The sequence below is a fragment of the Callorhinus ursinus genome, unplaced genomic scaffold, assembly GCF_003265705.2.
Source record: "Callorhinus ursinus isolate GAN/ISIS: 27379988/994484 unplaced genomic scaffold, GSC_fseal_2.0 scaffold74, whole genome shotgun sequence".
NCBI classification, from domain to species: domain Eukaryota; kingdom Metazoa; phylum Chordata; class Mammalia; order Carnivora; family Otariidae; genus Callorhinus; species Callorhinus ursinus.
Window position 1 is genome coordinate 4804254 of NW_027397136.1, and position 23740 is coordinate 4827993.

At 45.7% G+C, this 23740-nt stretch overlaps 1 protein-coding gene and 1 long non-coding RNA gene across 4 annotated transcripts in view; both read right to left on the reverse strand.

The window, feature by feature from the left end:
• CRACR2A (calcium release activated channel regulator 2A) overlaps positions 1 to 4115 on the reverse strand; it is a 129702-nt gene extending 125587 nt beyond the window's left edge. The window contains exons 1-2 of one of the 2 annotated variants that reach the window (XM_073886984.1): positions 3878 to 4115; positions 867 to 1140 (exon numbers count right to left, since the gene is read on the reverse strand). The gene's annotated coding sequence lies outside the window, so the exon portion shown is untranslated. The remainder of the gene's footprint in view (positions 1 to 866; positions 1141 to 3877) is intronic. The other variant, XM_025851807.2, reaches the window with a different exon arrangement.
• Positions 4116 to 10752: 6637 nt separating this feature from the next.
• On the reverse strand, positions 10753 to 23095 carry LOC112808686 (uncharacterized). 2 transcript variants are annotated; one of them, XR_012376487.1, is made up of 5 exons: positions 23002 to 23095; positions 20656 to 20729; positions 19768 to 19856; positions 13760 to 13790; positions 10753 to 11193 (listed from the first exon to the last, which is right to left on the reverse strand). It is a non-coding gene; the product is annotated as an uncharacterized lncRNA (long non-coding RNA). The 2 variants fall into 2 exon arrangements; XR_003204415.2 differs by having other exon boundaries at positions 10753 to 13790.
• Positions 23096 to 23740: the final 645 nt, after the last annotated feature.

Sequence of the window (23740 nt, forward strand, 5' to 3'; positions counted from 1 at the left end):
CTCTCTCTGTCAAATAAATAAAATCTTAAAAAAAAAAAAAAAAAGCCCCAGGGGCAGTGATGAGTGCAGCGTTCTGCTGGAAGCTGGACACAGTGAGTCAGTGACATGGCCCCCTGTAGGGCCCTCCTGCCACCCACCCACATGTCTCTGCCCGCTGTGCTTTGTGCTCTGTCCCAGGCCCTACCTCCAACGCCTCCATTTTCTCTGTGTCTTTCCAAAGTGGACCCACTCTTCTGGGTCCAGCTCAAATGTGCTTGGCGCCACCCGCTCTGAACTCCAACAGCACTGGCTATCTTTGGAGCTCATCCCTCCGAGAGGACAGGCCCTCTCTTCTTAAACCAGATCCCCTGGTAACCCTTAGGTGGCCCCAAAGGGGCTCCGTAAACACAGATGCTGATTAGGTGAGACAGGCTGTCCCTGCCCTCTGGGGCATTTCAGTCTAAGACTCGCACACTGACCAGGACCGATGACAGGGGAGGAAGCCCCAGACCCTGGAGGTCAACAGCAAATGCTAAATAGGTAAAGCTACCCCAACCAAAGGGACCATGAAAGCCTTCCCCAGGGTGCTCTTTCCTACCCATTAGCTCACCTGAAATGGACTGGCGGGTACTTATTCCCATTTCACTGAAGAGGAAAGAAACTCAGGCTGAGGACACATGGCTGGTTAGGGTCAGAACATGTGTGGTTCTGGTTCTGGGCTCAACAATCACAGGGGCAGCCTGAGGAATGGTTGAGGCCATGGCCCTGGGGCCAGGCTGCAGGGGTTCAAAGCCCAGATTGGCCTCTTATTAGCTGTATGACCTTTGGGCACGTTACTCCACTGGCTTCCTCATCTATAAAAATGGGGAGAATGATAATAATAGTACCTATCTCATGAGGCTGGAATAAGGGTTGAACGAGTTCACTTGTGCCCAGCTCTCAGCCACGCCTGGTTCCTCTCTCTGCATCCAGCCTCCAGCTGCAGGGGCAAGAGGGTCCCTGAGTTTCCGTGTTTGCTCAGGGTAGGGCTCCAGCAAGTCAGCCTTCCGCCCCTTCCCTCCCAGTGGGTGCAGGTGTGTGGTTATGTGGGTTCAACGTGGCAAAGCTCCATCCGTGTACCTGGGCCAGCTGCAAATCCTGGATCTCAACACGGAGCAATCTCTAAAATAAATAATGTGAAAATAAACCCATCATGCAGCTAATGGGAGATTTTCTTCTTGTCTGCCCTGGTAATTGAGCCTCTGTCGCCAGCCTCCTACTTCCCCCGATGCCGGCACACCCCAGTCTGGTGCTAAGTCCCGCTTTCCCACCTTTAATCCGAGCCCAGTAGGGCCGAGAATTGCAGACGCGGGGAAGTGCCAGGAGCCAGGGCTGGGTGCTGAGCCAAGCCGGGGAGCTCCCTTACAAAAGGAACAGGTCCTTCCCTCCCACAGTTTCTCAGGCCCAGCCACCGAGGCGGGGCAGCTCTGTTTCATGAACAAAGGGTCTTTGGCCCAAGTTCAGTGGGGCAGAGGTCCTTGGAACCTGAACCACGTGGGCAGCCTAGCTGCTCCTCCCTTCCTGCAGGTCCAACAAGCGCCTGGAGCATCACCCAGGGTCAGGCACCCTGCCCCCAGCAACACCTCCCTCAGCCAGCCCATCCCGGATGTGTCAACAAGCAGGACGGGGAAGAAAGTGCCTCACTGACATTTTGAGAAAGCCAGGACTGGTCCCAAAACAAACCGACAAAGGGAATACATCGTCTCCACGAGAATTTGTCACAGAAGAAAATCCTATATTCTTCAGGGGGGAGAGGCCCCTGGATGTCACTCTGTCCATCAGACGAGGCCCCCTCGAGTCACCCCAGGCAGACAAGGGTGTTGAGGACCCCACTCCCAACACGGGCCTTCGAGAGGATCCTGCTATGTCTAACCCAGTCCATACGGGTCCCATCCTCAGGGACCGGGTCCGAAAAGCCAGAGTGGTTACCAGGCAAGAATGAGTCAGAACCTAGAAACCGGGGGCCAAGAGCACCCGAACAAGGTGCAGGGCCTGCAGAGGACCAAGCCCACAGCATGCTTCCTTCCTCACACCCCTAATCACTTCACCTTCAACCACAGCTGTCCTGTTATCCAGATAAAGTCAGGCTAAGTGGACCACCGAGAGCGGCTGTTAAGGGGAAACAAGGAGCCAAAAGCTCCCATGCTGAGTCCTGGCAGAGGACACGGGAGTCCCCTCTATCTTAATGCTGGTGGCGAATGGAGGGCTAGGGTCATGCGATACTGAAAGTCCAGGCTCTGGAATAGCCACACTGCCCGGGTTCCAATTCGACCTCTACCACTTCCTGGCTGTGTGACCTTGGGCATGATACTTTGCCTCTCTGTCCCTCAGTTAATTTTTCTATAAAATGGGAAGGACAGCAGGGCAACTGGGCTGTAGCAAGGTTTAAGCCAGGAAACCCATGTCTGCCCCTGAATGTGTACTGGCTGCCACGAGGCTGACCCGTCTGTCCAAGGTGTCCTGCCAGAGGCAACTAACACTCTTACTTTCACTCTCAAAAGTGAATAGATTGCATGAGAAATTATCAGGCTGACGAGCTCTTGTCTTTTGTTATGTCCGTCTGGTGATCTCCCTGCTTTGTGCCGCCTCTCTGAGCACTGGGGAACCCTATTCCTGAAGTGCGGGTCCCCGAAGAGTGGTCTGTGCCATGGGCTCAGAGGCTCCTTCTTCTCTTCACCGTGCCCCCCCTTCCTCTTCTCCCAGGGCCACCCCCTCCTCTCTGCTTCCTCCCTGTTCACACCTCAGCGGGTGGGACGTCTGAATTGACTGGCAGCTCCCACAGACCCTGCACCCCCCGTGGCTGGGACACTTTTGGGCTCTAAATCAACTGGGCCTCACCAAATTTCTGTTAAAGGAAAGGAAACAATCTGAGATGTCAAAGAAATCACCTGGTCACTGGATGGATATGAGTGGAAATAACGGGCCACTTTGTGTATGTGTGTGTTGTTTAAAGGAAATTAAACAAAAAGAACAATAACGGCTTTAAAAGGGTCCCTTCCATGCCAGAACCTGTCCATAAAAACCTCAGAGTCAAACACGGGGCAGGTCCCCCACCAGTCCACTGTGTGTAAGTGCACAGACATACAACGGGCTTTCCCAAATGCTCCGGGAGACTCACTACGTGGCGGTGCATGCATACACATACGCACACGTGCACACGCACACACACACAGGCACGCAGGCACAGGCACCTGGGCCAGAGTCAGCAGGGCCGGCTGCGTCACGTGCCCAGACCACAGCAGGAACGGCCGGGGAGGAAGTGCAGCCCCAGTAGCAGCCCATTTCCTGACCCACTTCCTCTGCTCTGGGAGGTTCTCTTTCTGTCTCTTGGTCTTCTGATTCTGTCTCTCTCTCTTTCAGTTCTTTTGTTTTACACAAGGCAACAGCCATGCTGCTGTCCTGACCCACATGGCAAGAGCTCCTAGCAGCAATGACCTGCAAGTGGGTTCTCCTTTCTAGACCTGTGACCTTGGGCGAGTCACTTCTCTCTGAGCCTCACTTTCCCCATCTGAATGAAGAGGCTGGGTGTGGCAAAAGGGTCCCTGAGGTCCTTCCTGATCTCAACCCCAGGGCTTCTCTGTCCTCCTCCAGTCACCCTCCATCTGCGCGACCAGGGAGCAAGGGCCAGGTCAGGCCTGGGGGCAGGGGTGGGGGCGCCTCTCTGTTCCCCTGGGGTGGGGCACAGCCTCCCCTGCCTCCCTTTTACCCGCCTCCCAATTCCATGTGCTGCACACACAGACGCGCACACTTGGCTGCCCCGGGGAACAGGGAGGAAGCGCCGGGTCCCCGGCTGCCCCGGGCAGAGGGGGCAGGAGAAGCGCGCACCCTGCAACCCTCCAACCCTACTCCACCCCTGTACCTTGGGCGTCGCCGCCTTCCCTCCTACCGCCCGCGCCGCGGGTTCGGCTCACAGCTGTCGGGTAACCTCTTGCCAGGCCCGGCTGCTCCACTTTCTCCGCCCCAATCCGCGCCGGCTGGCCCAGCCCCCGGCGCCACAGAAGTGGCAGCGGCGCGCCTGGAGCCCCGGCTGTGGGCGCCGCCGCCCCCTGGGTGCCCTCCGGGATCCGCACGCGCCGCGCGGTGGGGTCTGCGCGGGCGGGAGGCGACCTCAGACTGCCAGGGAGCCTGGGTGCTGAGGGCGGGGCTGCTGCTGACTTAGCCTGCCTGACTGGTCAGACTTCCCGCGCCCCTCTGTTCCCGAGTCCCCACTGGGCCCCTTGCCCTGGTTCCAGAATGTTTACAGGCTGCACAGCCCGCAGGAGCCCTGCTTTTCTCTCCCTGTGGGTCTGCACCTGTGAAAAACCCACCACATCCAGGTCCACTCCCGCTGTTACCTGCGTGCATTTTGTCCTTTATGCTTTTCCAGCCTCTTCCATACAGTGAACTGTAGGCATGCATGCCCATGTCATAAATTATCCAATACATATTTATTAATAAAGCATTAAATAAATCTCCAGAGGCCTCCCAAGGTTCAGGCTGAAGGATAACCCTCAGTGTGGTACACAAGGCCCTCCAGGGCAAACTCTCTGGCCACCAGCTAATTTTCCAGCCTCGCCCAGTCTCCCCCAAACACACATACAGGCACCCCTACTAGGCACACAGGCTGTTGCCCAACAGCGGCCGCTGGGAGTTCTTGCTTTGCCTGGAATGCCCTTTCCCTTCCTTGTCTGCCTGTGGAACTCCTACGCATGCATCCAGGCCCCACTGAAATGTCCCCTTCTCCACGAATCTTTCCCCAGCCTCTTCTTGGTGGGCAGACCATTCTGGTGCTGGTGCACATGATAGCACCCCCTTTCTTTCTCCCTTTCTGCTGGTCCTACAACAGGGGTTTTGCTGCATTGTGTTTTCGTTTTTATTTTGAGGGGAGTGCTGGAAGCCTTGGGAGTGGATGGGAAGGGAGGAAGTGGAGACCTGAGGAAGGAGGCTGGCAGCGGAGGCTAGAGAAATGCAGAGGAGACTCAGAAGTGTTTGTAGATCGTGGTCAAGAATCTGATGAAGAAAGAAAGGATGCTGAGTGCGGAGGGGTCAAAGGTCCTGGTTCCAGAAGAGGCAACGGGACTGAGGGCATAAGAGGGGGTGGGGAAGCCCCTTAGTCTCAGAACCAGGGGAGGGAGATCGAGATGTAGAAGGATGAGGAGAGAGGCAGGGGGAGGGAGCTCCTGGGTGACGGCGGTGTTCTCTAAGACACAGGGCCATAAGTAATGGCTGAGGGTCTGAGTAAGCCAGTGGGGTGGGGAGCATTTAGACACCTGTGCTGCGAGTTGCTGCCTCCTCTGCTGTGGGGGAGGGGAGCACCCAATACGGGAGAGTAGCAGGTAGGCTTGAAGGGCACAGGGACACTTCCCAGAAGTGCGCTCCCTGAGTCACCTTTAAGCTCCACGGGAGCTTCCCTCCTGGCATCTCTATGTTTTCTTGCTCACATACTGCTCGCAGCTGAAGGCCCTTTGGCTCTCCTGGTCCGGCCCCCCCCTGCCCTGGGAGAAAACAGTGGAAACGTTCACTGTCCCAGTACAGGAATTCCCCCGCTGTCCCTTCTTCCTTATTATGAGTGGCTATGATTATGGAGTTGCCAACAGGTGGAAGCCAAAAGAACAAACAGACTTTTCAATATTGACTCTTCCAGGTGCCCTGCAGAGCGGCAGTGTCTGCCCCGCCTCCCAGAGCCTCCCCTGCCACCCCCGCTGAAGTCCCCGGCAGACAGTTGCTGAGGGGCAGGGGGCCAGTGAGCTCCGCCAGGCCAAGTGGACCCCAGGGGAGACTGCCCTATGTCTGCCTCTTCCAACTTTCTCCTCTTGGAAAATGCTGGGCTTGGGGGGAAGGAGGGAGGGAAAAGGAGACATTTTCTATGAGATTGCAAGGGCCAAGTCAGGCTCACAGCTCTTACTGAAACATAAAGCTATGGGGCACCCAGGGGGCTCAGTCGGTTAAGCATCTGCCTCCAGCTCAGGTCATGATCCTGGGGTCCTAGGATTGAGTCCCGCATCGGGCTCCTTGCTCTCGGGGAGCCTGCTTCTCCCTTTCCCCCTCTGCCTGCCGCTCCCCGCTGCCTGTGCTCTATCTCTCTGACAAATAAATAAATATCTTTAAAAAAAAAGAAAAAAAAGAAACATAAAGCTATGGGACACCTGGGTTGTTAGTCAGTTAAGCATCTGCCTTGGGCTCAGGTCATAATCCCGGAGTCCCAGGGTTGAGCCCCCACATTGGGCTCCCTGCTCAGTGGGGAGTCTGCTTCTTCCTCTGCCCCTCACCCCACTCATGCTCTCTCTCCACTCTCGCTAGCTCTCAAATAAATAAAATCTTAAAAAAAATGAAATGTAGAATGTAGGAAAAGTAGGGCCTCCTTGAGGATATTTATGAAAGCCATGAACTGTCCCTGCAGGCTTCGCCAATCTGAAGTCCTTCAGAGGCTGGACAAGTAAGACATGAGCAATGACTTTCTTCCCTCTCTCCCGGAGCAAGAATGGGCTTCACCATTCAGATAGAGTTGTAGTTAGGGAGCTGGAAAAGAACTAAGTCACAGAGCCAATCCCATCTATCCTGCAGTGGGTAACTAGGGTCCAGGGCGACTTGACCAACTTCCGCGGTGACTTGACCTCTCCCGTCAATGAGGGCAGGATTTCATTCCACCCCATTCTCTACAAGGGGCCTCTGATGCGACCTTGGGTGGGATATTGTTCTTCCTATCAGGAATTTCTGAATTTCCCATTTATGGAGCAGGGAAAGAAAAAGTGCCACTTAATCAAGGGTGTCCCTTAAAGGACAATAGATCCATATCATTACGTCTGCTAAAAAAAAAATGTAAAGGCTCTACAATGAGTAATGTATTGCCCAAAAAGTGCAGGGAAATAGAGGTAAAATTAGCTCCTGTGGGAATGATGAAATTAATGTTTTATATCTACTATTTTGGTATTTATAGAATTTAAAAAAAATTTATTTATTTATTTGAAAGAGAGAGAGAGAGAGAGAGAGAGAGCATGAGCAGGGGGGAGGGGCAGAATGAGAAGCAGATTCCCCACTGAGCAGGGAGCCTGATGCAGGGCTCAAACCCAGGACCCCAGGATCATGACCTGAACCGAAGGCAGACGCTTAACCGACTGAGCCACCCAGGTGCCCTGCTATTTATAGAATGTTTGAGAAAGGAAAGGACAGCTCTTCTGTCCTCACGAGGTTGCTTTCTCACACATGCATACGCATGCACACAAAACCCGACTGCAGTACCCTGGCTACTAATGTAATAAACAAAGCAATCAGAAACAGAGGAAAGTAAAAGGGGGTTCCATAAGCCAAGAAACGTTTTCAAGCCGAGTCTGGTGGATGGAACCCAATTGCTCCTGAGAGCAGTGACAACAAAGGGAAGCTGCCGCCCCTTACATTATGGGATGGCTCCAAATTACCTACTTCTTCCACCATCAAAAGCTGGTCAGGAACATTGCCATTTGGGGAAGATGTTTTGTTTTGGTAAAGGAAAAACAAATGGTTTTTCTAAGCTGGTGCTCTCAACCAGTACTAGATTTTAGATATCACAAATTATACGAGCTGACAATTTGGAATTTGAGAAGACAAAACACAAATAGAAAATAGACAAAACTCTATTGAAAAAAATATACAGCCATCTCTTGACCCATTAGAGAACAAAAATAATCAAAACAGCAACTGCTTGACCTGATCTCCAGGACACACAGTCCAGAGGCTCTAAAATAGCTAAATAGAAATAAAATCTCAAGGGTTATCATGGAATTTTGACTTCTATTTTGAAGGTTGAAAGTCTCCTTACGTCCTGCGGAATTTCTTCTGTAATGTCTCTTGCCCCATATCTTGTCTCATTTAACCCCTTAGCTAGGTTTCAGGACCTCTCTCTGGACCATGACCTTGACTGTGTTTTCTCAATCCCTCCTCCATCCAATGCAGCCCACACACAACTGCGGGATGATGCTATTTGTAAGGCACAGCTCCAGACACGTCCCTTCCCTGCACAACAAAACCTTCCAGGAACACCCCTTTTATAAAATTCAAAAATAAAACAAAATAAAAATCGTTGGGTTGGCCTCCAAAGCCCTCAACAACCACCAGGCTTGCTTGTCGCTACTCACCCATAAAGAAGCCATAAAGAGCCCCACATTGACTTTCGAGCAACCGTGGCTCGCTGACTTGGTTTTCTCTGCTTACCATCTCCATCCAAAGTCAGGGCCAGGCGCAGCTCTTACGCTGCTGGAAGCCATGGCTCATGGCTCTCAGGCAGGAGGGCCTCCTTCTTCCCTCAGCTCCCAGCCACTTCTCTTGGAGACAGAACTGCATAACCGGCCACCTCGGATCCTGTTTACCCGTGCAGCAGTGAGCTGTGGAATAGGAGGGGATTGAGAGGTAGACGCTAACTATTCAGCTTTGAGCCAGCTAGGGACTTTTTCTGATCTTCAGTTGTCTTATCTGTAAAACGTAGTAATGAACAGGACCCACCTACAAAGGTTGTTGTGAAAAGTAAGTGAGATAATTTGTGTAAGAAGTGCTTCGTATAATGCGTGATAGGACATCCGAGCTCACCATGTCAGGATGGAAGAGTATATGAGGGGCAAGAGAGAGGGAGGGAGGGACAGAGAAAGAAGACAAGGGAAGGGGCGCCTGGGTGGCTCAGTCGGTTAAGTGTCTGCCTTCAGCTCAGGTCATGATCCGATCCAGCCCCGAATCAGGCTCCCTGCTCAGTGGGGAACCTGCTTCTCCCTCTGCCCCTCCCCTGCTTGTGTTCTCTCTCTTGCTCACTGCCTCTCGAATAAATAAATAAAATCTTTAAAGAAAAAAAAAAAAGACAAGACAAGAGAAGGAAAAGAAGAAAAGAGAGAAAAAAATCAATAGCCTTTCCTTTCTACTGGAGTCAAAGGACCATTACCTCTTCTTAGAAGGAGCACACACTTAAAAATTTCCTTAGAGAGAAAATTTTGGATAAAACTGACATCGGGTTGGGGTGCCTGGGTGGCTCAGTCGGTTAAGTGTCCTGATTCTTGGTTTCGGCTCTGGTCATGATCTCAGGGTCTTGTGATCAAACCCCGCATCCGACTCTGCACTGATCGGGGAGTCTGCTTGAGATTCTCTCTCCCCCTCTCCCTCTGCCCCTCCACTCACTCTTGTGCACGTGCTCCCCATCTCTCTCTCTCTCTCAGATAAGTAAGATCTTTTTTTAAAAAAATGACATCAGGATTATAGAAAGGATGAAATCAGTTAATCTTTTTAGGTCCACTGTGTAAATTTACTAGGGAAATTCTCTTAGAAATTTAACATTTCCAGAATGGAAGGAGCTGTGGAAACCACCCTGTCCGACCCCCATTGCTTTTCTAGTAGGAAAACTGCAGAGGACAAGAGCTAGTAAGTGGCAGAGTCCAGACTGGAAAGCTGTCAGCCCAGAGCTCTTACCTTTCTTGCACATCACATCCCCAGGCTTGGGAAAGACACTATAAAAACATCCTGCTCAGAGAGAAACTTCTAGCATGAGACTGTGAAGAGCTTGACAAACCATGTCTCCAAAAAGCAATTATAATGCTTGGTCAGAGCTGTCAAAGACAACCATTTCAGCACCCTGGAAATTGACTGGTGATACCCAACAAACTGAGAAGTGGCTGTTCATGAAAATTACTGAATTTTGAGTAAGGTCAGCAAGACTCTATAATGTTCTTGCCTGGAGCTGTTCCGATCCCCGCAGTTCTGTTGTTTCAGAGTTCAGTCAGGAGAGCTTGTAAAAACCAGCAGATTTTTGCCACGGCCAGAGTGGTCTCACTTAATTAGGAGCAGTATCAGTTTAAATGGTGATCTCAAAAGCCAGTACGCTGAGAGGGCCAGCAGCTCTGCTAGCCTGAAATAGCAAACAGTGGACTGGTGTCTACATAGGAATCGAACAGGATGGGATGCCTGGGTGGCTTAGTTGTTAAGCGTCTGCCTTCGGCTCAGGTCATGATCCCAGGGTCCTGGGATCGAGCCCCGCATTGGGCTCCCTGCTCAGCGGGGAGCCTGCTTCTCTTTCCCTCTGCCCCTCCCCCCCCCCCGCTTGTGCTCTCTCTCTCTCTCTCTCAAATAAATAAATAAAATCTAAAAAAAAAAAAAGGAATCTAACAGGACATTTAGGGAGAAGAAGCAGTCATGGGGAGACTGAGGGTAGATGCCCCGCATATCATGGGTTGACCAAGGCTGTATGTGTACGTCACAGGGACAGGAGAAGTCCAAGCCACTCACACATCCCTGGCCCACAGAGCCTGCCAGGTGTACAGGGGAGACACCAGGGCTCGATGGAAAATAGAAGCCTGAGCAGACCTGGGGGAATCAAACCTTGACCTTTGAATGTGCTCCCCAGCTTATTCATAGATCTGTCAGTGGAGAGTGGAGGCCTTCCTGGCTTAGGGTCTTTGAGTACAACCTCTGGGCAATATTTGGCTGAACACTAATCTAGGCGGACACGGGGGTGACTATAGGAAACTAGGTTACAGAATAAAAAGCAAGAAAAACAAAACAACAGAGACATTTGTGGATGCACATTGCAGGGCAGTCAGACTTCACAGATTTAGTCCAGGCAAGTTATTAAACACACAAACAACACTCAGCAGGGAAACTACAAGACATAGTTGCTAAAAGAGAGTGTAGTGGGGGCATGGGGGTGCAAGAGCACCCGGCTCCCTCGGGGGGTTCCAAACAGACCAGGTTCCACCACTTGCCACTGACAAATTCCAAGGCAGAGAGACGAGTAGTGGGGAAAGAAGGAGTTTATTTCAATGAGACCCACATGGAGAGACAGCAGACTAGTGTCTCAAAGACTGTCTCCAAAGTGCCAAAGACACGTCTGGGTTTTATGAGGAAAATGTCGGGGAGTGCCTGAGTGGTTCAGTCAGTTAAGCGTCTGCCTTCTGCTCAGGTCATGATCTCCAGGTCCTGTGATCAAGCCCCACATCAGGCTCTCGGCTCAGCAGGGAGTCTGCTTCTCTCTCTCTCTCATTCTCTCTCTCTCTCTCTCAAATAAATAAATAAATAATCTTAAAAAAAAAAAGAAAACGTGGGACACTGGTGGGTGGGTAGGTGCAAGTGGGCAGTGAAGTTCAGGTGGGTCTGGCGTGCAGGGTCTCGCTGTCTCAGACCAGTCCTTCTGGTTTGAGCGTAGTCTCCATTCCCACCAGGGGCTCTTGCATGAGTGCAGAGATGAAGCTGGAAAGAAGAACTTAATCAGTTAGACAGAGGTCAAAATGGAAATGGCTGAAGTCCTTTTTCAATACTGCATAAAATATCCAGTTTTCAACAAAGAAATTGTGACACGGGCAAAGCAACAAGAAAAGTGTGACCACATTCAGGGGAAAAAAATTCAGTAGAAATGGTCTCTGTGTTTGTGTGTCCTTAAGATGTGAGGTTTATCGGACTAAAATTTAAAGCAGCTACTATAAACCTGTTTAAGGAACTAAAAAAAAATTCAAAAATTTAAGGGAAGTGTGAAAACAATAATTCAACCAGTGAAAACGATCTTAATAAAAAGATAGAAATTACACAAATGAATCAATCCTGAAGCAACGGACACCACAAAGCAGTGGAATGACATATTCCAAAGTGCTGGAAAATTCTGTCAACCAAAAATTCTATATCCAGCAAAACCACCCTTCATAAATGAAGGTGAAATAAAGACAGTCCCAGATAACGAAAGATTGAGAAGGTGCTTTGCTAGCAGGCACATCTTGTAAGAAATGCTAAAGGAAATCCTTTAGTCTGAAAGGAAGTGATGCTAGATGATACTCAAATCCACAGTAAGAATGAAGAGCTCCAGAAATGATAAATATGTGGGTAAACATAAAAGACTCTCTAAATATATTTTCTTATTTCTTCTCCTAACTTCTTTAAAAGACATAAGTTGTATGAAGCAAAACTTATGACACTGTATTGTTAAGTATATAACATATGTAGAAATAGATATGATAATAATGGAACAAAGGAGGGGAGAGGAAAAGAAGATATATTGAAACTTAGGGGGGGCAGAATTTGTCACCCCAAAAATATGCCTCTCTGGCATAAGGATTATTTTAGGCTGATTATTTTTAAGAAACTGTAGATTCAGGAAAAGCTCTTTACCTCCCCCTCAACTGCCTAAATTTACACTGGAAAGGAGGCCTGTACCAGAAGAGAGAGAGCTATTATCAAAGATACCTTTTTACCTAAGAAGCTCATCTGTGTAACTGGACAACCTGTTCTCCAAACATCTCCTCCTGCCTTCTTGTGAACGGTCTTCCTCTCCTTCATCCTCCCAGACCCCTACACCTTTCCTCAACTCAGGACGTTCTAGAAGCCTCAATCACCTGGCTGCCTCTTGGGGCTCCTATTTTTATGGGGCTTCCACACCTGTGAAATTTGTTTATTTTTCTTTTGTTACTCTGTCTTACAACAGTTTAATTATTGGACCAACCAAAGAACCTCCTAGAAGGGAAGAAGGGAAAGTTCTTCCACCCTTACAGTTGGCGACCGCAAAGGACCTTGACTGGCTGGACACTGCTGGTTCTGGGGATGTTACTGCTGAGAGGTCCTGGGGCCTCTGACCAAAGCCAGCAGAAGGCAGGAATTCTTACCACGTCAGTCTGTTGGATCCCTGCCTGCAGAGTCTGACTGAAGCGAGAGCGGTAAGAGTCCTTTTCTTTTTGTAAATTTAGATTGGCAGGAAAGAATATTTGTGTGAACTCTCCCTTGGCTATAGCAACTCTGGTAAAGATTTGTTATGAATACTCTTATTTTCTACTGATCCCTTTCGTCCCAGAGATGGTCATCGTTTTCTTTTGTCTCTGTGTCTTGTGTCGTTTGTCATAAGGAGGAAAACCATAGGGTGGAAACCAGGCATAGGTCCTATAGCCTGTTGTTCTCACTGGCCTCACAGATGACAAGTTCATGGTTCTTAGCAGACTGGTGTCTGTGTAGACAAACTTTGCTGTGAGTGAACTTGCACAGGAGGTAAAGCCATTGCTAATGGAGATCTCGGAAGTGCAAGTGTGTGGTGGCCCAGATCAGCACTTCACAGCAGTTAGAGGTCTGGCCACCTGATGCTAGGCTCCCGAGTTAGGATAAGTTGGTCACAAAATGGGTGAGACTGACACTAGGTCACCCATCAACCTCAAGAAAATGTCTATGCGACAACATATATTGTACAACAACACACAATCCCCAACCCAGCAACACATCCCTCTCAGGTATTAATTTGGTGCTGAGAAACCCAAGACTTGGCTAAAGCTGTTAATGTGCACGTGGGGAAGAAAAAAAAAAAGAAGAAGAATGAGGTTTTCCTCTCATCCTGTTCTATTCCTTGTGAGTGTGGCTTTATGACCGGTGAGGAGCATATTCTCTCTTGCCTCCACCAACCGGAGGATGCATGTACTGATGTGCATTTGGAGGACGGTCGAATAGGCTGTGCATCCCTTAAGCAGTGTTGTCTTTGTCCGCTGTGCCAGCTCTTAGAGGAATGTGTCCCACGAGGTCCCGGCACATCCAGGCCTTTTGTTGTCTCGCTCTCCTTGTCCAGTAGTCTCATGGGAAACTGGAGACCGAATTTTACTCATCTGGCCGGACAGAAATGTGGGTTGCATCCCATCTGTGGCTAGATCTTTCTTAGGCTAACTCTGGGAGTGAACTTTGTAGAACTGGGCAGGGCTGCATCTTTTGCTCTGTCCTTCAGGGATGCCTCTTGTGTTCATGATCAAGCCATCAAAAGGCTTATTGGGTTGAGTTGCTGTAAGGTCCTACTCACCAATGGCCCGATGATGGATCCTTTGAATTGGCTATATTTAAAAGGAAAACAATTTTTTTAAGAGAGAGCTCTCATCCTAAACAACAATTGTCTTACTGGTACCCACAAAAGGACCAAGCTAAAACCGGGTACAAAAAATAATGGCTAGCCCTAGGGACTCCCTTAATAAGATGGAAGAATAGAAACGAAAATTAAAATCTACATCTAACATGAGTTACCTTTCTCCTCATCCTCAACTCCCTGTCCCTGACCCTCCAGAAGATCTTTTGGATCTCTGGACCCTTGATCTAAACCGTCTCTCTCAAAATCCAGCCCATGACCTCAACAAATTCCCTGAGACCCCCCAATTCCTCCAACTTTCCCAGAAAATCCCTTCAACACCCAAATGCTTGGTTTGACTTCCTTTTCTTTGCAAGATTTCCATAGAGCATTCTGGGTTGATCTCCAGGCCTGGGGTAAACAGGTTACCCACATAAATACTAAAACCAGGAAATTAATTTAGCAGAAGCCTCTGAGATGGGCAGTAGGGCTCACTGTTCTGTCCCTCCTACTTTCTAGGATTCTGTAATCTGGCTCTGCAAACATCAGGTTTTCCTATGCAATGTTCTTTGCAGATGTATCCTGGACAGCCTCCGTTCCCCTTGCAAAGAATTCATGTCCCCTGGACAGCAGCAGATACTCTAAATTATAAAGCCCTTTTACCTCCACTTTCAGAAGATCCTACCAAGTTTAGACAAGAGCTGAAAAGATTAGTGGCCATTCATAATCCCACTCACAAAGACCTCAAATGGCTGTTAAGGGGTGTTCTTCCCACCTGTGATTATATTATAGTTACCAGACAAGCCAGACAGTCTCCTGGGGAATGTACCCCAACACACCCACCCACCCCCAACAGATAACTAGAATTTTTCCCAGGCCCTTGTACAAATGATCAGGGAATGGATCAGCTGGAGGTCAATGTTCAGGGACTGATAAGAGCAATTTTAAAGTCCCCCACTAAGGTGAATTGGTCCACGGTTGAACTGTGCACTCAGAAAGAATGAGAGCATTCGAAGGCTTTTGTTGAACTGTTTATACCGATTTTTTAAAAAGGCATTCTGCATTAAACCCTGAAGTTTAAGAACATAGAAATCTTTTGATTTCCATCTTAGTTGGAAATCTACCTGACCTAAAGAAGCAAGTTTGGTTGGCTGGGTGGGTCATTGTCTTGATATTCAAGCTGCAATTCAATTCTTTGAGGAGTTAGAAACAACTCCTTGTCTTGCAAATCTCTACAAAACCAGAACTGTTGCTCTAGAAGCAACTCAAAGCTCACTTATCCTTACCAATTCCAAAACCTCTCCTATTCATCTCAAAATGCTTGTGAGTATTGTAAAAGAGCAGGTCATTGGAAACAGAATTGTCCTGAAGAAAAAGAAAGGAGATTTTAAATAGTAATGACTCTCAATCTCTGATAATAGGCAAGTATATCCCAAAACTCCTTAAAGAAAACTTGCCTTCGTGTTGTAAATTTTCCTTTTTTAAAAAATATTTGTCAGAGAGAAAGAGAGAGAGCACAAGCAGGAGGACCTGCGGGTAGAGGGAGAAGCGGAGCCCCAGGCGGGACTTGATCCCAGGACACTGGGATCACCAACCAAGCTGAAGGGAGACGCTTAACCGACTAAGCCACTCAGGCGCCCCATGCTGTGAATTTTCTACCTCCATCTTCTTTAGGACTTAAAAGTCATTCTTTGAAGTGAAAGTGTTAAGGGAGAAGTTTCTCCTCAAAGGAGGGGGGGGGAAAGGACTGATTTGGAAATTGGAAAATTCTTAAATGTCCTCTCCACAACTATGAGTAAAATGCTTTAGCCATCTGAGCAGGCAAATTTAACTTATCCCAACTGCCAAAACAAATTTTGGATTCAACTGTTCTTTTATCAGCTGGTTAGTTTTGGATTATTGTACCTGACTCATGGCTAAAAATTTAAAACAACAGCTGTAGGGTCTCTGTTTGTGTCAGTCTGTATGTTTATGTCTGTCTGTATATGCATATTGCAGATGTGTGATATTTTTCTGCCTCTGGATGGTACTGCCAAGTTAATTTATCAAAAAGCTCTATTTAACTGGCTTAAAATTAAGTGCTTATAATTTAAGTATTCCTAAAGTTCTCAGAAATATAACAGAAACTGACCCAAAGCCTTTTCAGGTTCACATGATCTGGAAAAATATTCACTATTAAAGCTAGTTGAAGGGGTGCCTGGGTAGCTCAGTCGTTAAGCGTCTGCCTTTAGCTCAGGTCATGACCCCGGGGTCCTAGGATCAAGCCCTGCATCAGGCTCCCTGCTCAGTGGGAAGCCTGCTTCTCCCTCTCCCACTCCCCCTGCTTGTGTTCCCTCTCTCACTGTCTCTCTCTCTGTCAAATAAATAAAATCTTTAAAGCTAGTTGAAGTTCATTGGTTTAATTAAAACACACATGTCTTTAGAGTTATCAACATTGACTATAACACAAGTAACTTTTATCCTACTTGGGTTTATAGTCAAATTCATATCATCTCTTATAAAATTTGTCAGTAAGAAAAATAATTTGGGATGAAGGCTGACTTTGTCTAATGTCTCATGAGGTTTTTATGAGTAGCTTAAACATAATTGTTAAGAGCAGTGATTTACATAGATGCAAGGGGGGTAAGAGTTTGTAGGTGAACTTTTTAGCAATAATTATATTTTATGGTGCGTGTACTTGAAAATAGCTTCCAAAATCCGTTTGGTAACTTGAAACTTTAGAGTTGTGCAAAGTTAAGTTAAATAATAAAAAAGTATTGAATAGCTAGAGCACTTCCAAATAAGACAAAATAGTAAAACATTAATTACTGAACATAGGTTAATCTCCTTTTGGCTTCTTATTGAAGAGAAACTAAAGATGTTCAGGACTATTTGTGAACATGTTTTGTGCCATATTGAAAGACTGTGTTATTAAAAAGGGCACATGCTTCTAAAAATTATGAAATGAATTCACAAATCTGCCAACATAGAGAATACTGGTGGAACAGTTGACAACTGCTTACTTCTTAGTTTTCACTAGCAACTAAGGTTTCTGAGGGTTAAGAATTCTATTTAATATACATAATGAAACTATCAGAAATCATAAGGGAAAAAATTCCGTATGCAAGGAAAGTCAAATATGGTTTTTTGGTTAGAAAAAATATGAGAAATGGAAATGAGGGAAAAAGAGAGTAATTTGTTCTGAAAGTGAAATATCAGATGGGAAAGGAGAGAATCAAGGACAAATTGAATAGAAAGTTAGGAAGAGAGGAAGAGAGAGAATCTGACCTTGTGTGGTCAGGTTGGCTGGGAATGAATACATGTATTAGAATGGTTATGAAATTCAGCTTTAAAATTAGTAGTGTATTTATATAAAACTGAAACTTGATTGTCTCTCGACTGCTAAAAAGACAAAGTTTTCTTGGACTATTATTAGTCTGCTCCTGGGAAGAGATAATGAAAAGTTTCTCTTTACTTTTTAAGTTATCTGCCTAGGAAGAAAAGATTTTGCTTTTTATCAAAATAATTTCTTGTGTTTCATGTTGTCTTAATCAGGTCTTGGATTCCCCAAGAAAACAGAAATTCTTCAATATTAGAAGATCTAAGTTTTGCTCACAACTATGTAACCATCTGTGTTTGCCTTTGAAATCTTTTATCGTCACTTTGGTTAAATAGATAACAAAGTATTGTTTCATAATGATCTGTGATCCTTACTAGTCAAGTGTCTAAACCTTTTGATATTTGTGACAAACTTCCCTAAATCAAATTGTAAATGAAGTCTTTTTGACCTTGAATCAACTGTGGAATTTTCCAGAGGGTCCCTAACACATCTCAAAAGGTTTTTGTCTCTCCTTATAAAAAGGCCGATATTCCACTAATTAGGCTCATTTTATATGTTAAATTACATGAGAAGCATTGTCAAATAAGAAGTAATAGTAAGCCTTTTTCATGTTGTGTTTGTGTCAATATAAAAGCATTCCAGAATTGAATGAAATTCCGAAAATTCTAGTATGTCCTGGTACAATGTTACTACATGAAATTCCAGTTATTATCTTAAAATTTGTGTGTCACGGAAATAACCAAATTTCTTTGCTAATAGTATTATAATGAACTCTCCTCAGACCTTTTGGCTGTGGCCATTTGTGAGTCTTTTGTCATTTAGTCGCTGTTTTTCTCTGACACTTTTGCAAAAGCATTCCCACAAGAGTGCTTCCTCTACAAGTGAATTCATGGAAAGGACTCTGGCAAGCAGAGGTTTCTGATCATAAAACCCAATGGGTAAGAATTTTCCACAACTAGTGGAAAAATTGGATTCAAGCAAAACAAGAAATAATAACATGGGACTGAATACATGGATGAGGATGATTATAATTTTTATGACTTTTTGTTTGAAACTCTTTTGTTTTTCCAGATTTAAGGAAAATTTTTTCTTAAGCTACCTATGTCTTAGAGCAATAACTTGGTAAACTGTATCTTTGGAAACAAAGATGAAAGAATTACATTTTCTCCCTACCTGATCCTTCCAGAATTTGGAAACTCTTAGTGAGTGAATATTCTTATTTTCATGGTGGAATAGTTTACATGCAAAAGTTCAGTAAGAATCTACTCTCCTTGTAACAGGACAAAATTGGAAACATCTGTTATATTACCAAGGCTTTGACTGGAATGTCATATTTGAGAGAGATGTGCATAGCATCAGATATGCCAGACAGCATTAAGGAACTAAGGTTGCCTTTATGGCCAATAAAACCACTTGGAAAACCAACCTATTACCTTGCTTACAGACTTCCTGACGATCTAAATAGGTATAAGGAAGGTCACTTCCTGGCAGATGCAGGCATCTCAGGAAATCTTTGGGACCTCAAAGAGAGGAATTTACCCAGATTTATAGGTATTGCAGACAAAATCTGATGGTGAGCCTTTGGCTTGGCTTCCTAGCCTGGAGAGGCTTTTAAAAATTCAATCTGAGGGGCGCCTGAGTGTCTCAGTCGGTTAAACATCGGACTCTTGATTTCAGTTCAGGTGCCTGAGATCCAGCCCTGCCTCAGGCTCCCCGCTGGGGATGGAGCCTGTTTAAGATTCTTTCTCTCTCTCTCTCTCTCTCTCTCTCTCTCTTCCCCTCTCTCAGGATGCCTGGGTGGCTCAGTTGCTTAAGCATCTGCCTTTGGCTCAGGTCATGATCCCAGAGTCCTGGGATCAAGTCCCACATCAGTCTCCTTGTTCAGCGGGGAGTCTGCTTCTCCCTCTGCTTGCCCCTGCCCCTGCTTGTGCACTCTCTCCCTCTCTCTCTCTTTCTCTCTCTCTCCTTCTCTGACAAATAAATAAATAAAATCTTTAAAAAAATGAGATTCTCTCTCTCCCTCTCCCTCTGCCCTCCCCCCTCAAGTGGGAGCTTGGGTTCTCCCTCTCTCTCAAAATAAGTAAAATAAATAAAAGTTCAGTCTGAGATTCCTTATGAAAAGTTCAAGCAAAGCAGATTTAAAAGAGCCTATGTCGTCAACCACTCTTCTTGCTGCACTTATGTAAATAATCAGGCCAAGTTTTTTGAAACTAGACCTACTTTGCAAACAAATTAGTCTTATTTTGGCTATCTTTGGTAACAATGAAAGTGATTTCAGAGAGACAAAATTATGTTTCAGTAGCACACCTTTGTGGATATTCAATTCTATTACTGTCCATTGCCTTTGAGGTTTTGTTATTTACCCGTAGACAGGACTACATCCTGAATTCTTCTAGTCTCCTCACATAACTGACTACAAGTCTTTAAACTAATGTTTCCAATTTCTTCCCAACTTTTGAATTGGAATCGTTGAAAACTAAAACTGCTTTTTTTTTTTTTATGGAGCCCTGTGTACTAAAGCTAGACAATTTGATAGAAACACCAGAAAAATTGCCACGATAGAACCTGGGTGGCTCTGTTGGTTAAGTGTCCGACTCTTGATTTCGGCTCAGGTCATGATCTCAAAAGGTCGTGATCTCAAATAGCTCACGTTTAGACAATCTTGTTCATGCCTTTTGTTGAATGGGCCACCCAGAAAGTTCACCAGCACACCTGCTGACATCATCAGAGACATTCAACCTGCAAACGAGGAAAATCAGTCAGATTGCCCCTGCCTGTCCTCATTCCATCTGAAGATGCTTCTAAGCCTGATATTTAGAAATATCCTTAACTGGCAGCCTTCAGGACTCAGACACTAGGTTATCATTTGCTCCAACCATTAACCTTTATTTTTCTTTTGTTCACCTGATTGTTTGCAAAATAGGGACCTAACTTTGGGAGCCCACCTGCAAGACTGCTTCCTGAGGGGCGCCTGGGGGCTCAGTCGTTAAGCGGTTCGGCTCAGGTCATGATCCTGGGGTCCTGGGATGGAGCCCCGCATCGGGCTCCCTGCTCCGTGGGAAGCCTGCTTCTCCCTCTCCCGCTCCCCCTGCTTGTGTTCCCTTTCTCGCCGCCTCTCTGTCAAATAAATAAATAAAATCTTAAAAAAAAAAAAAAGAGTGCTTCCCAAAATGAGAGAACTCTAACTGAACTGATCTATTCTCAAGACTGAGACTGGTTCAAAGGAGATTTCGAACAACCTGGGAACTTAACTTTTGGACTGTGAAGTTTCTTATTTGAAGTTTTAAAGGTGGGACTGCCTTTAAAGGGAGCAGAATTTGTCACCCAAAAATATGCCTCTTTGCCATAAGGATTATTTTTGGTTGATTACTTTCAAGAAACTGCAGATTAAGGAAAAGCTCTTTACCTCCCCCTCAACTGCCTATATTGACATTGGAAAGGGGGAACATAGGAAAAGACCTATTGCTAGAGATACCTTTTAAGAAACCTTTTACCTGCATAACAGGGCAACATTTGCTTTTCAAACATTTCCTCTCACCTTCTTATGAATGGCCATCCTTCTTCTGTCCCCAGACTCCTATACCTTTCCTTGGCTCAGGATGGTCTATAAGCCTTTAAAAAAAAAAAAAAAAAAAAAAACAGATTTTATTTATTTATTTGAGATAGAGAGATAGTTGGGAAAGGGCAGAGAGAGAGAATTCCAGGCCAACTCTGCACTGAGCAAGGAGTCCAATGCAGGGTTCCATATCACCACCTTTTGAGATCATGACCTGAGCTGAAATCAAGAGTCAGACACAACCAACAGAGCCACCCAGGTTCTAGAAATCTTAATTGCCTGGCTGCCCTTTGGGTCTCATATTTTTATGGGGCTCTTATACATAAAAAATTTGTTTTTCTGCTATTAATCTGTCTTTTATCAATTTAATTATTGGCTCAACCAAGAACCTGGAAAGGAAAAAGAAAAAAATTTTCTGCCCCCACAGAACAGTTTCTAGAATTAATTATTATTATTGGCTTATTATTATTATTAATTATTAGAATTAGATTGTCATAAGTTGAAATGCATATTGTAATACCTAGAGCAAGCACTAAGAAAATAATGAAAGAAGCATAGCAAAGGGGAAAAAAACCCAAAAGAATTAAAATGACACACAAAAAATACTTATTCAATACCAAACAAAGAAGTAAGGAAGGAGGATAAGAATAAAAAAAATGAGAAAAATAGAAAGCAAATAACAAAATAGCAGATGTAACTCCAACCCTATCAGTAATTCACTAAATATAAAGATTGTATTTATTTGAGAGAGACAGAGAGACAGATAGAGAGAGCACAAGCAGGGAGGAGAGGGAAAAACAGGCTCCCCGCTGAGCAGGGAGCCCAACATGGGGCTCCATCCCAGGACCCTGGGATCATGACCTGAGCCAAAGGCAGATGCTTAACGATTGAGCCACCCAGATGCCCTTACAATTCCCTGAATATAAATTTTTTCTACTATGATACTGTGATTTATAATAAGAAATATATATTTGGTCTTAGTCCATGGTTTTCAGCTCACAGGTCCCAAAATTCTTGGAATTTCCTAAGTGATGAGGGCAACAGTGGCATCTTTTATGTAGTTTTTTTGTCCTCAATTCCTGAAAATGCTTCAGAGCCATAAAGGTGAGTTGAATGTCTTGTTATCCATAGCAAGTCCCTTTCCACCACCACTGAGCTTCTGTTGATGAGCTGACTTTTGGAAATCCCTTAAAGATGGGGGAGCTGGTTGCCAGGAGAACCAACCATGATTAGAGGGTTGGAACTTTCACTCTCACCCCTGATTTCCAGAGAGGGGAAAGAGGCTGCAGGTTGACTCGATCACCAATGGTCCATGATTTAATCCATCATGCCCTTGTAATGAAGCCTCCATTAAAAATTCAAAAGGATGGGGTTTAGAGACCTTCCAGGTTGGTGAACCAGAATGCTTCCACATGTCACCATGTCAGGCCCCAAACCCCATGAGGACAGAAGCTCCTTTGTGTGGAACTTCATTCTATGTATCTCTTTATCTGGCTGTTGATTCATATCCTTTAATATTCTTTGTAATAAACTCATAATCTAGTGAGTAAACTGGTTTCCTGAGTTCTGTCAGCCACTTTAGCAAATTAATCAAACCCAAGAAGGGGGTCAGAGGAACCTCTGACTTATATCTAGCAAGTCAGAAACACAGATTAACAACCTAAACTTGCAGTTGGGTTCTGAAGTGGGGGGCAGTCTTGTGGGACTGAGCCCTCGATCTGTGGAATCCAGTGCTGCCTCCAGATAGATAGCAAGTGTCAGAACTGAGTTGAAATGTAGGACACACATCTGTTGTGTGAGAATTGCTTGGTGATGTGGGAAAAAACCCCTGGACATTGGGAGTGAGGGCAGAATTGTGACTAAACACTCCACTCAAAAGGCACAGATTGTCAAACTGAATAAAAAAGAGCAAGACCAAACTCTATGCTGTCTCCAAGAAAAGTAGCTTAGATTCAAAGAACAAGGAGATTAAAAGTAAAAGAATGGTGGAACTCCAGTTTTAGCTATGACATGAAAAAAGCTTGAATTCATCACATCCCTCCTTTCAACAGGATAAAAGCTGAACAAACCAAAAATAAATGACTTTTCTAAGACCCATCAGGAAATTGATATCATGGGGCAAAGTAGCAGCCTGACGTCAGGAGAGACAGGTAAATATGGAGAATCACAGCCTCCATCAGCTCCCCTTAAAGGAGAAGCCACTACAGCCATGAAATGGAAGGAATGCTTAAATGATAATTTTGATGAATTGCTGGAGGCTGAGTGTGGATTTGCCTGAAAGTGATAAGCCCCTGCTAGTGCAGTTTCAGGAAAGGCCCCCACACTTACATTGACTTTACCTTCAGGAATACCACCACATCCTCAGGGTGAGGCTCTGACAAAAATTCCCTCACGTTTCAAGCAGAAGTGAGGAGAAAGTAACTATTTTTATATATGCCTAGAGTTGTTCTTCATAACAAAGGTTTGCTCTGCAAAGGACCAACTTTATCAGAGACTTATCTATCGGGGGGAAGCCAACTCCAGCTCCTTATGGACTTCCTGTTTCACCTAAAGGAAACACAAAAAAGACACAGAAAAACTGAAGGTCATAGCCCAGAGACTCAGGCACACTAAAAGACAGAGATTGAATTATATGATTATAGAAATCTTCTCCCCCCAACACCGCACTAGCACATCAGCAGGGCTCCAGTATCGTAACAGCAGATTACAATTGAGAAAGCTGAAACACACAAGGACAGAGGAGGGAACTGAAGCCCCTGGGAGGAGCAGGCACAGTAAACAGTAAACACAGCCCAGCTCCTAGCCAGATTGATAGGAAGCCTCACACAGAAGGCCTGTTGGTCTCAGTTCCTATTGCCTAAAAGCAAAGGCATGTTTGCTTTCAACCAAAAAATTATAAGGCATAGTAAAAGGCAAATAAAAACAGTCTGAAGAGACAAAGCAAGCCTCAGAAGCAGACACAAATATGACATAGATTTTGGATTTCTGGGATATGGAATGTAAAATAACTATGATTAATATGTTCAGGGCTCTAATGAAAAAGTAGGCAATATGCAAGAATGTGAAC